Below are 16,063 nucleotides of genomic sequence, written 5' to 3'. Positions count from 1 at the left end.
ACAGTGGGTCGGATCACAGCGGTGATCCGAACCGATTAACCCCTTAATTGCGGCAGTCAATAGCGACCGCCGCATTTAAGTTGTTATAGCAACATCGGCACCCCACTACGCGATTGCGGGGGCCGATTGTTGCGAGGGGGCGATTGCTATGGCAACTGAAAGCCTAACAAAGGCTTCGGGTCTGCCATCTATTGAAGGGGATTATGTCCTGCCAGAGGCAGTACCTAATATGCCTTGTGTCAGTGTGAAACTGACAGGTATAATACCCTGCAATATAAAGTATTGCAGGGTATTATAACAACGATCCAACAATTGGATCATCAAGTCCCTAGTAGGACTAAAAAAAAAAAAAAAGTTACAAAAGATGTACAAAAGTAAAATGTCAAAACAGTACAATTTAAAAATCGCCTTTTTTCCCTTATAAAGTCCTTTATTATTAGAAAAAAAATGAAAAAAATAAATTAACTATGCATAATTGGTATCGCCGCGTCCATAACGGCCTGAACTATTAAAATATAATGGAATTTATCCCGCACGGTGACCACCATAAAACAAAATAAAAAAATGATACCGGAATCGCTATTTTTAGTCACATCAGCTCCCAAATAATTGCAGAAATAGGGATCAATAAGTCGCATGTACCCAAAAATTGTACCGATAAAAAGTACAGATTGTTCCGCAAAAAAAAAAAGCCCTCACACAGCTTTCCGGATAGAAAAATAAAAAAGTTGTGGCTCTTAGAATATGGCGACACAAAAACGAAATAATTTTTTTAAAACCGTGATTTTATCGTGCAAACACCATAAAACATAAAAAACTATATACATATGGTATCGCCGTAATCGCATCGACCCACAGAATAAATTAAATGTCATTTATAGCGCACAGTGAACAGCGTAAAAAAAAAGAATAAAAAACAGAAGTTTTGACGGCCTAATTACACTAAATTCAGCAAAAAACCTATGGGATCAAAATGCTCCCTATACCCCTATATAAATTCATTTTAGGGCTGTAGTTTCCCAAATGGGGTCACTTCTGGGGGATGTCCACTGTTTTGGTCCCTCGGGGGCTTTGCAAATGCGACATGACACCCGAAAACCAATTGAGTAAACTTGAGCTCCAAAAGCCAAATAGAAAAAGCAAAAAGGAGACCCCCTAGTGGCTGGCAGGGATAATTAAACAATGAAGAGAAATGTGCCTAGGCACAAAGTCCCAATTTCCCAGCCACCAGTCAATTAGTCGATAAATGTCAGTAAAGGCAGTTAAAATATAACTTTTATTAATGTATCAAACAGACAAACGACACTGAAGAGTTAAAATTGTATCAAAAGACGGCCAGTATGTAACACAGGAGTCAGTGTGCATGCATCCAGTACAGCACTGGACGCAGTGAGAGAGACTGATTCGGCAGCTGCAGACTGCCGTACATAGGAACAGTTCCCCCGAATGGAGGCAATACACGGACCGTCAGTGATGTATTAAAATGGCGATAGCCCCCCCGACATGTTTCGCTGCAGAAGCAGCGTCCTCAGGGGATAACACGGGGCTAATGAGCGCGCGTTTGAAAACCTGCTCCCTATATAGACTCGTGTGCCTGCGTCTGCATGACGTGTGACGGCAACGATTCTCCTCAAAGCCAATCAGATGGCCGCAAATGACAAGCCCCCACGCCAAGGAGAATGGCATGACAACAGGCCAATAGAACACCGGGATCAGGCATCCAATCACCACGGAGGCTGAGCGCAAGCGCACATCAGTCAAAACGGGTGATAGTCATTCAGAAAGTTCTGTATGCGGGGAGATTGACAGCATGGGCAGCCAATAAGGAGTACAAAACGGCACCCAATTGGGATAAACAAATCCAAACAAGTGGATACCGTAGAGAGCCTCAATACAGGATGACAGCAAATGCATGCATTCAGTACAATATACGCGTCATGCTAGCCGCAGGGAGAGCAAAATACAGTCACACAGCGCAACATGCAGAGTCAGCATACACGAGTGCATGATAATATATTTATTTTACATAATACATTTATTTTACATAGTCAAGTTCGGTGGACAAAAACAAATAGTAAGAGAGAGCAGGGATCAGAGCGAGTCGTCTGTTGGATCGATAACAACATCAATGGTAATATACATGCTCACCAAGCATTAATAAGGTATAACTAAGTATACATCAAGACTGCATATGTGGTGATCAGTGTGTCACATAACTGTCAGAACGACAGAGGTATCACAAGGGAAAGTATGTTCAGCAGAGAAGATTAATTCAGCAATAAAGGTTTATGATAAGAGAAGAGGGTACAGTGCCACCTACAAAAAAGCCATGAAGGTGAACCCCTCATTTAGGCCATTAGGACTCAGAGAGCTGAGCCTATGTATCCATCGTGCCTCCTCCTGCAGTAGTCTCCTGTCCAAGTTGCCGGCCCTAGGTCCAAGTTTTAATTGCGTAATGCCCCAAAATTGAAGGACCTTGGAGTCGCTCCCATGAAAAGATCTCACATGTCTAGAAATGGAAGTATCCTCTTTCATATTGATACTACTGACATGTCTGGAGATTCGTCTCCTGAGTTGCTGAGTGGTCTTGCCAACATAGTTTGGGGCAAGGGCATCTGGCGACATATACAACACCAGTGGTTTGACAGTTAATAAAGTGTCTGATGGTAAATTGACAACCATTTAGGGGGTTGGTAAAACACTTGATCTTGGGCATATATGTGCAGAAGGAGCACCTGCCACAGGGGAAGGAGCCCACCGTAGGAGCTGAGAGCCATGTATCGCGAGGGATGAGTGGTCTAGAATAATGACTCCGCGTAAGAAATTCACGGAGGTTCCTACCACGTCGAAAGGTCACATTCGGAATTTCAGAAATGGCGTCTGCTAAGTCAGGGTCAGACCGCAGAATAGCCCAATGCTTCTTTAAAATCTTAGAGATCTGAGTGGAACAAGTGTCAAAATTGCCAATACACCTAATATTGGAACCTCCAGATCTTTCCTCAACATTAGTTTTTCTGCCTGCTCTCTCTTACTATTTGTTTTTGTCCACCGAACTTGACTATGTAAAATAAATGTATTATGTAAAATAAATATATTATCATGCACTCGTGTATGCTGACTCTGCATGTTGCGCTGTGTGACTGTATTTTGCTCTCCCTGCGGCTAGCATGACGCGTATATTGTACTGAATGCATGCATTTGCTGTCATCCTGTATTGAGGCTCTCTACGGTATCCACTTGTTTGGATTTGTTTATCCCAATTGGGCGCCGTTTTGTACTCCTTATTGGCTGCCCATGCTGTCAATCTCCCCGCATACAGAACTTTCTGAATGACTATCACCCGTTTTGACTGATGTGCGCTTGCGCTCAGCCTCCGTGGTGATTGGATGCCTGATCCCGGTGTTCTATTGGCCTGTTGTCATGCCATTCTCCTTGGCGTGGGGGCTTGTCATTTGCGGCCATCTGATTGGCTTTGAGGAGAATCGTTGCCGTCACACGTCATGCAGACGCAGGCACACGAGTCTATATAGGGAGCAGGTTTTCAAACGCGCGCTCATTAGCCCCGTGTTATCCCCTGAGGACGCTGCTTCTGCAGCGAAACATGTCGGGGGGGCTATCGCCATTTTAATACATCACTGACGGTCCGTGTATTGCCTCCATTCGGGGGAACTGTTCCTATGTACGGCAGTCTGCAGCTGCCGAATCAGTCTCTCTCACTGCGTCCAGTGCTGTACTGGATGCATGCACACTGACTCCTGTGTTACATACTGGCCGTCTTTTGATACAATTTTAACTCTTCAGTGTCGTTTGTCTGTTTGATACATTAATAAAAGTTATATTTTAACTGCCTTTACTGACATTTATCGACTAATTGACTGGTGGCTGGGAAATTGGGACTTTGTGCCTAGGCACATTTCTCTCCAAAAGCCAAATAGCGCTCCTTCTCTTCTGAGCCCTACCGTCCAAACTGCTTTTTATTACCACATATGGGATATTGCCGTAATCAGGAGAAATTGCTTTACAAATCTTGGGGCGCTTTTTCTTCTTTATTGCTTGTAAAAATTTATCATTTCTAAGTTTTATTGAAAAAAAAATTAGATTTTCATTTTTACGGACTAATTCCACGAAATTCAGCAAAAAACCTGTGGGGTTAAAATGCTCACTATACCCCTTGATGAATTCCTTGAGGGGTGTAGTTTGCCAAATGGTGTCTTTTTGAGGGTGTTTCCACTGTTTTGGCCCCACAAGACCTCTTCAAACCTGACATGGTAACTAAAATATATTCTAATAAAAAGGAGGCCCCAAAATCCACTAGGTGCTCCTTTGCTTCTGAGGCCTGTGTTTCAGTCCATTAGCGCACTAGGGCCACATGTGGGATATTTCTAAAAACTGCAGAATCTGGGTAATAAATATTGAGTTGCGTTTCTCTGGTAAATCCTTCTGTGGTACAGAAAAAAATGGATTAAATTGGATTTTCCGACAAAAAAAAGAAATTTGTAAATTTCCCCTCTACTTTGCTTTAATTACTGTGAAACACCTAAAGGGTTAAGAAACTTTCTAATTGCTGTATTGAATACTTTGAGGGGTGTAGTTTTTAAAATTGGGTAACTTATAAGGGTTTCTAATATATAAGGCCCTCAGAGCCACTTCAGAACGGAACTGGTACCTATAAAAATAGGTTTTGGAAATTTTCTTGAGAATGTGAGAAATTGCTGCTAAAGTTTTAAGCCTTGTAACGTCCTAGAAAAAAAAAATGTTCAAAAAACAGTGCAAATATAAAGTAGACATATGGAATTTGTGAAATAGTAACTATTTTGTGTGGTATTACTATCTATTTTACAAGCATTACATTTAAAATTAGAAAAATCATAATTTTTGCTCTACAAACTGAAATCTACGCCAGCTTCGAGCTGGTGTAGATTTTCGCTGTCATTTACGCCAATTTCTGGCGTAATTGATAGTAAATTTGTTAGACCATAGGTGGTCTTGAACCCTCCGGTAAACCCTGCTTACTTCATTGCCAAGTCTTGAGAGTGGCGGAAAAGTCAAAAATCTTGTGCAGAACAAGCCAGAAAACTGCTGCAAATCACATAATAAATCTCCCCCATAGAGTTAAATGGAAAAAGAAAATGTCTCTGTGAGGGAGCTTACTGCATGTTGTTTTATTATTGAGTTTGGTGTTATGTTAAGAAATTAAACTCACCGTAACCTGACCTCAATCCAAATGAACACCTTTGTGCATTGGAATAGGTATCATTGGTGGACATCAAACTTACAAACGCTCTAGTTGCTGAGTGGATGCAAGTCAATTTATCAATGTTTTTAAATGCCGTGAATAGCCTTTCCTGTATAAAGGTTGTTCGTTTGTTAGGATAATGACAAAAGATTGAAACCAAGTTTTTCCCATATCCCACTTATTTCTGACACACACATTTCTGTATAAATCTGCCACATAGCCTTTGCCTAAACTGCATGTGTGATTTTAAGCAGTAATTACATTTCTAGCAATCAATTGCCTAATTTGGAACAAATATATTTTAATGCAGGGGTAGGCTACGTCTGAAAACACTGCGTGTGAACATATCCTAAGAGAAGTTCAAAGTCCCCAATTATTTTTCTCCCTATTCTTTATAAATGGGAAAGACCTTAAAGGGTTATTCCCAACGAAGACATTTATGGCATAGCCATAGGATATGCCATAGGATACATAGCCGAGGTGTGGGACCCACACCTATATCGAGAACGGGGCCACCCGACTCTATTATACCTGGTGCGACGACCGCTAGCTGCCGATTCGAGTCAGAAACAAATTGATGAGGGGGTCGTGCATGCGCAGGCCTCTGTTTATTCTGTTCCATTAGAAATACAGAAACATTCTGCTCACATAGAACAGAATGGACCCCCTTTCCTCTTAGTCCCCGTCTGGAATCCGCATCTTGCGGCTGCTTCAGCAGGTGACATGGGGTTGGGTGACCTGCCCCCCCCTCCTCATTTTCGATATAGGTGCGGGTCCCAGGGCTGGAACCTGCACATGTCGGATTGTTTTTTTTGGCATGGCCTGTGGATATGCCATAACTGACTTAGTTTGGAATAATCCTTTAATCACTGAAGTAGTAGTCTGGAAATGTTAATGAAAACCTTTTAATAATAGTGTCTTAATAAATCACTAGTGATCACGTATGATCTCTACCACAAATAAATCGCACTACTTTTTTAGTCATCACAGAAAACTGTGACATTACAGTAAGATTGTGGGCAGTGTACCCTGCACGATATTGACCTAATACTGTTGCACTTTGAATTGCATTTCCTATTGGACTGTTAACCTTACCTGACCTTGCCTTCGAAGAGCTTCAAGCCGGCAGTCAAAGTATAGGCTGTATAGTGTTTAAAAAAAGAATTTCATTTCTTCTGCTAGGCTCTATTTAGTAAGTATATACAAGAAGTATGCACTGGGAAAATCTCCCACATATATGCCAAACTTATGGGTCAGATGTATGCAACTCATTGTAAAAATTAAAAAAAACTTCACGGTGTGTTTTCTTGCAGGATGCCTTTTTATCATAATGGATAGTCGAATACTCGTTTCAATAGTTAAACAAGGCATGCCAATGCATACCACCCATACGTATCTCAAAAATGGGTCCACAGAAGTCTATCAATATGTTTGGTGTGCACAGTAAATGCAGTGTGAACATAGCCGTACATATCAGTGTTGTGCCTCAGAAAATTATTTTTCTTTAAGAACCTCTTTAAACTGCTATGGGTGTTTCCGTTTTTATGTAAACACAACTCATTGCATATTACGCAGCCTCTAATATACTAATATGTTTCATTTTTTCATCTTTTTTAAAACTCTACTTGTTAGGCTTAGTTCACATCTGCATCAGTGTGTTCCATTGCTCTGCCTCGCCAGAGGAGCAGAACAAGGGAATAATGGAAGCAACGGTTCCATTGCACTGCGCTATTGTCTCCGGTAATCTCGGCTGGATCTGCGATGGAGGCACTTAACGACACCTCCAACTTACATGTGAACTAGGCCTTATCAGTAAATAGCAACATTCAGGTTTATATTAAGAAACTGAAATCACATCCTGGCCATGTACTGACTCGTACATGATTCGTTACCAGAGAGATCTCTGAGACACGTACAGGGGTGTTGCCCCAAAAAAACATTTTAAATGTAATGCGGATATAGGGAACGACAGAATAAATAAAGGGATAGAGGGTTATAGAGTGGGTTAAAAACAACAAGCCTTAAAGGAAACCTGTCATCAGTATTTCACCTATTAAACCAGCAATACCTGGTGGTAGTGGGTGAAAAATCATTTCTATATAACCTATAATTATCTTCTTAGTCGGCTCTGTAGCTTTAGTATTCAGCGTTTTAGTGTTCCCACACCGTATGCTAATGAGCAGAAAAGAGTCATATCTTCATTTGAAAAGAGCCATATCTTCATTCCTCAAGTCTTTCCGAGTTTACCCCGCCTCCTTACTTTTGATTGACAGCTCCTCTCCTTCCCCCAGCACACAAAATCCTGTGCTTGTGATTGATGTCCTATTCTGGTGTGTGCGCACAAAGGGACACCGGATTATTACGATAAAAGGCGCAAAATGTTTGCAGACCGTTATTTACAGTCGGAGGAGGAGTTTAGGAGAGGGGATAACGACAATGAACTTTTGATAGCAGCGGCCAGTGAGGGATAAGTAAAGTTCAATAGGTGAAATGCTGGTGACAGGTTCCCTTTAAATTAAGAACATGCAAACTTCAAAGTAAACAACATAAGTGACCAGGAGGATCTCCAGGGGTATGCTTCATCAAGTATTGTGTACTAAGGTTTTATTACTTATCAGGGAATGACAAGTGAATCCACACTATCTTCTCAAATTGTAAAATACTAGGTCTCTGTTGGGTCATGGAATTGGGCTCCAGGAATTGAGCCCAATTCATTCTCCCAGGTGCTCATATGTGAAGTTGGCCCTTCCTATTGCTTTACTCTAATATGGCGATGCAAATGTCAGTTTCTTAGGGAATTGCAGTATATGAACAGTAGACTTCAAGTGATGAGAAGACGCAAAATTATAGAAAATTTGGGATCTGCATATAATGGTTATGTTCCTGCAAGGGGATCACGTTTTCCAGCCTTAGGCCCCATGCACACGAACATATTTTTTTCCTCCCGTAAATACGGGTCCTTTGTCACGCGTATTCGACCCGTATTCCACCAGTATTTACGGACCCGTGCCCATTTATACGGGTCCGTTGTCACCAGTATTCCACCCGTATTTACGGACCCATTTTCTCTGCACTAATCTGCAGCCCCTTCTCTCTATCAGTGCTGGATAGAGAGAAGGGGCAGCCCTTTCGGGCAGAGTTTCCGCAGCGATTGAAAGTAAAAGAAGTTCATACGTACTCCGGCCGTTGTCTTGGTGACGCGTCCCTCTTTTGACATCCAGTCCGACCTCCCTGTGTGACGCGGCAGTCCATGTGACCGCTGCAGCCTGTGATTGGCTGCAGCGGTCACATGGGATGAAGCGTCATCCCGGGAGGCCAGACTGGAGGAAGAAGCAGGGAGTTCTAGGTAAGTTAACTTTTAATACTATTAAATATGCAACTAAGCTCTCTACTCACTGAAATATCTCAACAAGGAGATGAACAACCGGAGCAGGTAAAAAAAGAGGTGAAATCCTAAACACTACAAAAAACAGAGACAAAATGATAGTTTTTTACCGCTCAGACGGTTGTAGATGTACAGTCTGAAGTGTCCATCAAGGGTTTGACCTTCCCCTCAGCTAGCATGCAGAAAGAATGATCCAAATTTCCACTGGTGTGTATATCTCGCTGGTACTTGTGGTTCCACACAGAAGTGAAACTGCAGAAATGCAACTGCTTGCTGTGTATATCCTCGTACGTGATGTTCTAAATCTCCAACAAGGGAGAAAAAGGAGATAGTGCACTACCTTTTGGAAACTGCAAATTCCACGACTTTATTCCATACTTACAAAAATGAATATAGATAAAAGCATAAGATAAGCTCTTGTAACACGCCAAATAATGCAACCCGACCCTGGGTTTCGCCCTTCTGGCTTCCTCTGGGGCATGCTAGCTGAGGGGAAGGTCAAACCCTTGATGGACACTTCAGACTGTACATCTACAACCGTCTGAGCGGTAAAAAACTATCATTTTGTCTCTGTTTTAATACTATTAACTCCAGCGGTAGTCACTGTCCCGGGTGCTGTAAGAGTTACTGCCGATCCATTAACTATTTCAGCACCCTGGACAGTGACTATCCCCTGACGTCGCCTAGCAACGCTCCCGTAATTATGGGTGCACACCTGTAGCCACCCTTAATTACGGGAGCCCCATAGACTTTTATGGGCCTGCCCGTGCCGTAATTACGGCCTGAAATAGGACATGTTCCATATTTTGCAACGGCACGGGCACCTTTCCATAAGCAAACGTGAAGGTACCAGTGGCCAATAGCGGTCTATGGGCCGGTAATTACGGGCGTTTTTACGTTCATGTGCATGAGGCCTTAGTGTTTTAAATGACTTCACCCATCCACCTCTGCAGAGATTATTGACCTTGATGAAACTCTTCTGCATTCAGCAAGAAAGTTCTATTAGCCTTAGACCTAGAGGGAAATCATTTTATAAGTTTTCCTACGAGTATACCATAAGGTAAGATAATGAACCACTATTTAGGAACTGATTTCCGAAGATCATCCAAAATGAAGACCATATTAATGCTTGTGGTAGGGATGGTGTGAGATTGATTTTTTTTTAAAATAACTCATTTGATGCATTGGTAAAGCGCATGATTCAGACCGTTCCCATAAGCTCCCATTATTCCGATGGAGGCCAAAAGAGTGTCCTTTCGGCCTTTGTTGGGCAATATACGTTGGGGGATGCCATTTTTTTTTTTTGCCAAATAGAATATTCTATCCAGCAGCATCCCGCAAAAAAAAAATACTTGTACCACGCGGTATACCTTTTTTTTGTTGCATGGTAATCAGTGGGTGATGGATGCCACTGTGTGGCATTCCTCACAGGCATCAATTTAACATATACATTGTGGGCTTTTCAATAGCTTTTCATGACATCTCCATTAAACAGATGTCCTAATAGACTGTGGGTGATGGATGCCTAACAGTAGCATCTCTCACTCATAGACTGTCATGAAAAGGTCATTAGAGTTCATGACCTATCCATTTAACGGATCCCATAATAGTTTATGGGTGACAGATGCCACTGTTAGGGATTAGTCACACCCTCCGTTTAGCGTATACGTCAGAAAATGTTCCCGCCATAGAATGGAGACCTTAAACGCTGTGAAAGGGTCACAATTCCAAGGTTAATCAAAAAGTTTTTGGTTAAGCGTGTGCACATACCTGCATACATGTAAGGGTATGTTCACACGCTTTCCAAAAAAGTTGGTAAGCAACTCGTTTTTTTGCAGCGTTTTTTCCGGCCGTTTTTGGGGCTGATTTTCTATAGAGTCAATGAAAAACGGCTCAAGAAGTGACATGCACTTGTTTTTCACAGGCATGTTTTTTTTTACACGGCCGTTTTTAAAAACCGCCGCGTAAAAAAACGGCCCGTCGGAACAGAACGCCGTATTTCCCATTGAAATCAATGGGCAGATGTTTGGAGGCGTTCTTCTGCTTCCAATTTTTCGGCCGTTTACTACCTGAATCTAAGCCGTGTGCACATACCCTAATTCCTACCATGAGAAAATTTTAATAATGTCATAATTTCTTATTCATTTTGAGAATGCTATGGACTACATAGCAACATTATAAGAAGCAATATTATAAAATTACTAATAAAAATGGCCCAAGTAAAATATAAATAATGAGGATAATTAAAGTTGTACATTAAAAGTGCCATAAATATGTTTTACACTTTGCTAGTCAGTCATTCCCGTAACTAAAGGATGATCATTCCCTCTCTTTGCACCTAAAAAAAAATAATGCATAAAAATAAATAAATAGATGTCATTCGAAAATAAGTCCATATTTTGACAGATTTTAAAGGTAATTATTTAAAATGTATTTGGAAGTAGTTACATCAATACCAGGAAAATTGGCTTGTAGAATATTAACAGGACTGGTGGTTGCTGTATACTTTGTTGAAGGTGGTGATGTAATTATTCAAGTATAATGATTACTAATAGAACTAGGATAATGATGATAATTTAGCAAAAGTGTTAACTCGAGAATATTTAAGCTTAGGTCCATCTTTAAACAACATTTTTCGAAGTCCTAAATTACTGCGTGTATTCTAGTCTAGAGATTGTCACAATTCATAGGCTTCAGAACAGAAATCCCCTGCACAGTCAGTGTCTGCACAAAGCCTTCTCGAGTGATTTGCATTCTTGAAAGTGCAGTGTATTAGATGAAAGACTATGTTTAGCGCATGCGCTGGTGGTATGTTTTAAGGTCAGCACACATATGGTCCACCATTCTGCGTCTATTTGGCAGTGCATTATTAAGCTCAGGACATCGTCCCATGTCCATTTGGCAGCAGATACGCTTATCCGATTTGTAAATGGTCACTTATATGGTCTGTTTTCGAGAATTTTTTCAGGTCATACAAAGTGGCAAGGTTTACCTCGTAAATGGAGCCTCCAAGAAGGAAAAGTTTTTGAATTGTGGAAATCACAGAATCGATATACATGTTAATGATATGCAAATGCTAAAAAAAAAATGAAAACATAATATTCCAAACATCTTGATTTATTCAGTAAAGAGTATGAGCTACACAGGGAAAAACCCACACATACATGCCTTGGCATGCTATCAATGAGGTTATTAATGGCTGTCTGAGGAATGTAAAGCCACGCTGAATACACTAGGACATGCAAATCATCAAGATTGGCTGTTGGCAGCTCCTTTTGCTATTGCCGACCAATGACGTCCCAGATGTGCTCGATGGGAGACAAGTCCGGAGATGCTGCAGGTAATGGTCCACAACCAAATCAATGTAACGCTGAGCTGTTCGTGTACCTGAGATGAAGACTAGAGGGGTCCGGCTACCGTAAATTATACCACTTCACACAATAATTCCGGGAGTAGTACCGTTGTGACTTTCTTTTGTGAAGGGCTCTTCATGGTGTTGCCCACGTGGCCTCCATACCAATGTCCAGCTATCATTGCATCAGAAACAAAAGCGGGACTCCTCACTGAAGAGGATTGACCTCCATTCCAGCCAACATTGCCGTCTTGCTGTGAAAAATGATAGCCTTTGAGAGCGGTGGCATATGGTCAATGGAACATCTGTAGCTTGACATCTGGCTCGTAGCTCAATATCGTGCAAACGCCTTCTGATAATTTGTGTCGACACCGGTTGCTGCCCTAGGCTTGGGGTGTGACGTCCAATTTCACTTGCAGTACAGAATAAATCACTACGCCATTTTTCCAATGTGATGATCTGTCTGTGCAGAGGTTTGCCTCCGTGCACCTCTTGCTGTCATTCCCGTTAGTTGTTGTTCTCCCAACCTCCGGGACACAGTGCTGACATCTCAGCCTAAGCACATTTCGATCTGCCGATGTGATAAAACGAGGTCTGTTCATTCAAGGATTCTGTCCCTTTCAGTTTGCGGCAAGTGGCGATAACTGGCACGTTGACGAGCAGGAGGCATCGCACAATCATCCCACACCACTTGATCCGATTTTTGTGCTTTCATTCTGGCTTTTATGCCCCTCGCACATGCCATAGATTGGAGCTAGGTGCTTGAAAATTTGATAATTTGCAGATCAAACCGACACCTGCTACTTCCTCGATTTGCATAACCTTACAGCTTGCCCTTCTTGGTGTTGTTCAATTTTGAGGGGTGTATAATATGCATGGGGGCTCTTGATCATAGAGAGAACTGTGCAACTGCTTACTCTGTGCCCGGCGCTGATCTGTATGATCAGTGCAGGGCAGGAGGGAAAGCTGAATGCTATTTGCATATCACGTTCAACTTCTTGTCATAGGGAGAACTGTGCTTTTAGGATAGCACACTGTGAATGCTCTCATTTTACTTGCTTTAAAGGGTTATTCCCAACTCCCATGTTAAACTTTTTTTAATGCTAAATCGTTTAACTATTAAAAAAATAAGTACTTTGCACCTCATGTAGTCATATTTCCAATATTGTAGGATTCTCGTCCCTACCTTACTAGCACCATGCTAACCGATTGAGGAGTGCATCTCAATATCTATCTTTGTCATTTCCCTACCAACATTTCACATGGATCCCTGCTCTTTTGCTCCTGTATCTTTTCTTGGCATTTGAACGAATGTGGGCGTGTCATTTCCACTTCTTTCTCTTCACCAGCAAGTGGTGCTGTGATTATCTCACAGCGCTGCTTCCCTGAACGTGTGCGCTCCCGATGCTGCTAAATAAAACTTCTAATAGCGGCATTGGGATTCAACACAATGTGTACAAGCAGCAATCCATCGTGGCATGCCCCCTACCCCACAAGTGTTTGCTTGTTTTCCCCTGGTTCAATTTGCATACAGTATTCTGCAATTCCATCCCCCAATTTATCTCCCAATTCATCCCCCAGTGCATCCTTACTGTCTCAGCCTGCTATCGTCCTCATCTCTGTCCCCAAGCGCTGTGTGTCTGAACTATTAAGCGTTATGAATCCCCAGGCTATGCAAAAGGGTACACTCCAGGGCTACTGCGCATGCCTGGGAGCCGCCCTATTGAAAAGATAAGCAACTAACAGAGATGGTCGGGCCAGAACTTTGTGCACATGTGCAACCACGGCGCACTCTCGACACTGGCCAGGTTTACTAAAACTGGCATTGGGGGATCTGCGCAGGCGCGGTAGCGGCTGCTAAACGGATGGTGTGGTCTGATCCATAGCAACAACCACCTAAACAAATCGAAAGACATGGGGTGGACTCAAACGGATATCTAGAAAACGCTGCACTACAAAAAATGAAAGGTATTTACAAAGATTAATATATTTAAGAAAGGGAACCATTGGGGATTGAAGCATAAGTTAGGTATAACCATGGACCATGTAGCTTGAGACCAGTAATTTTTTTTTCTTTAAATACAATGGCCCACATTTATTAGGTAGTATATGCCTGATTTAGTCTTTAGGTTATAAAGCTACATATAAAATTGCTAAAAAAAAACAAAACGTGAGAAAAGTGGGCTAAGGTCAAGCAGTAAATTCATCAGATTTCTTAAAAGGCTAAATTAGGGGCAATTCTCACCAACTACCCTCTTCATTGGAGCAAAATACACCATTTTATTGGGGGTTGTTTAGAAAGAATACACTGAAGGCTTCCTCATAGATACTAGCCGGTAAAATACAAATTTAAAAATTAATCCACATTGGGCCCATAATTTGACTGCTTGTGCATTAAAAAATAATTGGGTAATTTCAGACTAATGCAATTCTGCTGATTTTAATCTTTTATTGGAAAATCACCCCTTTGTACATGTCTGTATCATCAGTATATTGCAGTGATTTCTCAGATCTTAGTGAAATCTTACACTGGAATCGACCTGATATATTATTGTATACTTTTTCATTGTTCCAATTTGGATTCATTGTTAATTTTGTATTTTACCGGATGATAGATCTGAGGAAGCCTTCAGTGAATTCTTTTTAAACACCCCCAATAAAATGTGGGCTTCAGTGTAGCCTCTTTTGCACCTCCTTTTAATTTTTATTTTTTTTCCTGATGAACCTGCTGATCCCCTTGAAAATTGAAATAATGATAATGCCTGACTCGAGCCGCATCAACTGTATCAGCACATAAAGAGCCAGGAGGCATAAAATGCAAATGATAAAGTGAAAGCATATGGATTGTGCATGATCGCCTGACGTCCAATGAATTTTAAAAGGTGCTGTCTAGCATGGAAAGGGAGGAGGAGGTGGAGAGGGAATGAAGGGGCTGAAATAAACATATTATCCCACTGCAATTTTTTCTTTCATTCCTGACAATATTTTTTTTACACCTCGCTGAGCACTGGCTCTGTTCCTCTCTCTCTCTCTCTGCTCACTTCCCTTCTCTTGGTACACCTCACACACATCTCAGGTCATGTCAATGCAGCTCCAGTGGAAATAATAAGATATAAACCACAAGGTTGTTATTTGCATAGAAATAGCATGGGGGCCTCGGGCTGCAAAAGAGAAGGACACCGAGATGGTTTGTCTAATGAAAACTTTTGCTGATGCAGACATTTTTTTTCGTACCTTGAAGTGTACCTTCTTCTGCATTCACCTACAGAAAGCTTTACAATGAGCTGAACTTTGACCATTATAGTAATAAAAACAATTGCTGAAATATATATATAACTGCTGAAATATACATAGCACTTTCGTTTTCTAATATGTAAATATATATATGAACTTTCCATACACTGTGGTTGTGTTCATTTGTAGTGCTTTAAGCTGGTAGGACATATCATCGAGGAAACAGATTTCGATTTTCAGAGGAACTTAAAGAGGCTCTGTCACCACATTATAAGTGGCCTATCTTGTACATAATGTGATTGGCGCTGTAATGTAGATTACAGCAGTGTTTATTATTAGAAAAACAATCATTTTATCAGCGTCATACACTTCTCCCCAATCATTTACAAAGCTCATAGTGTTCTTACTAGATCACTATGTGCAGCCACATACACACACATTAACGTTAAGTGTCTTGACAGTGAATAGACATCACCTCCAGCCAGGATGCGATGTCTATTCAGAATCCTGACACTTCGGTAGCGTTTGTGTGAGATTTACAGCAAGGGAAGCGTAATCTCGTTTTAAATGGCTGTTTACAGCGTAATCTCGCGAGATTACGCTTTCCTTGATGTAAATCTCACACAAATGCTACCGAAGTGTCAGGATTCTGAATAGACATCGCATCCTGGCTGGAGGTAATGTATATTCACTGTCTGGGCACTTGAGTAATGTTAATGTGTGTGTGTATATGTGGCTGCACATAGTGATCTAGTAAGATTACTATGTGCTATGTAAATGAATGGGGAGAAGTGTATGATGCTGATTGGTCAGCGCCATACACTTCTCTCCACAACGCCCACTTAATCAAAAAGTA

The 16,063-nt window shown here is 41.4% G+C and overlaps 1 protein-coding gene across 3 annotated transcripts in view; it reads left to right on the top strand.

Annotated features, from left to right (window-relative positions):
- Nucleotides 1–16,063, top strand: part of ACACA (acetyl-CoA carboxylase alpha) — a 454,335-nt gene that overhangs the window by 232,319 nt on the left and 205,953 nt on the right. The gene's annotated exons all lie outside the window — the stretch shown is intronic.

This window comes from Rhinoderma darwinii, chromosome 2 (assembly GCF_050947455.1).
Source record: "Rhinoderma darwinii isolate aRhiDar2 chromosome 2, aRhiDar2.hap1, whole genome shotgun sequence".
Lineage (NCBI taxonomy): Eukaryota > Metazoa > Chordata > Amphibia > Anura > Rhinodermatidae > Rhinoderma > Rhinoderma darwinii.
The sequence above is the reverse complement of the archived record's forward strand: the minus strand, read 5'-3'. Positions and strand labels throughout refer to the sequence as shown.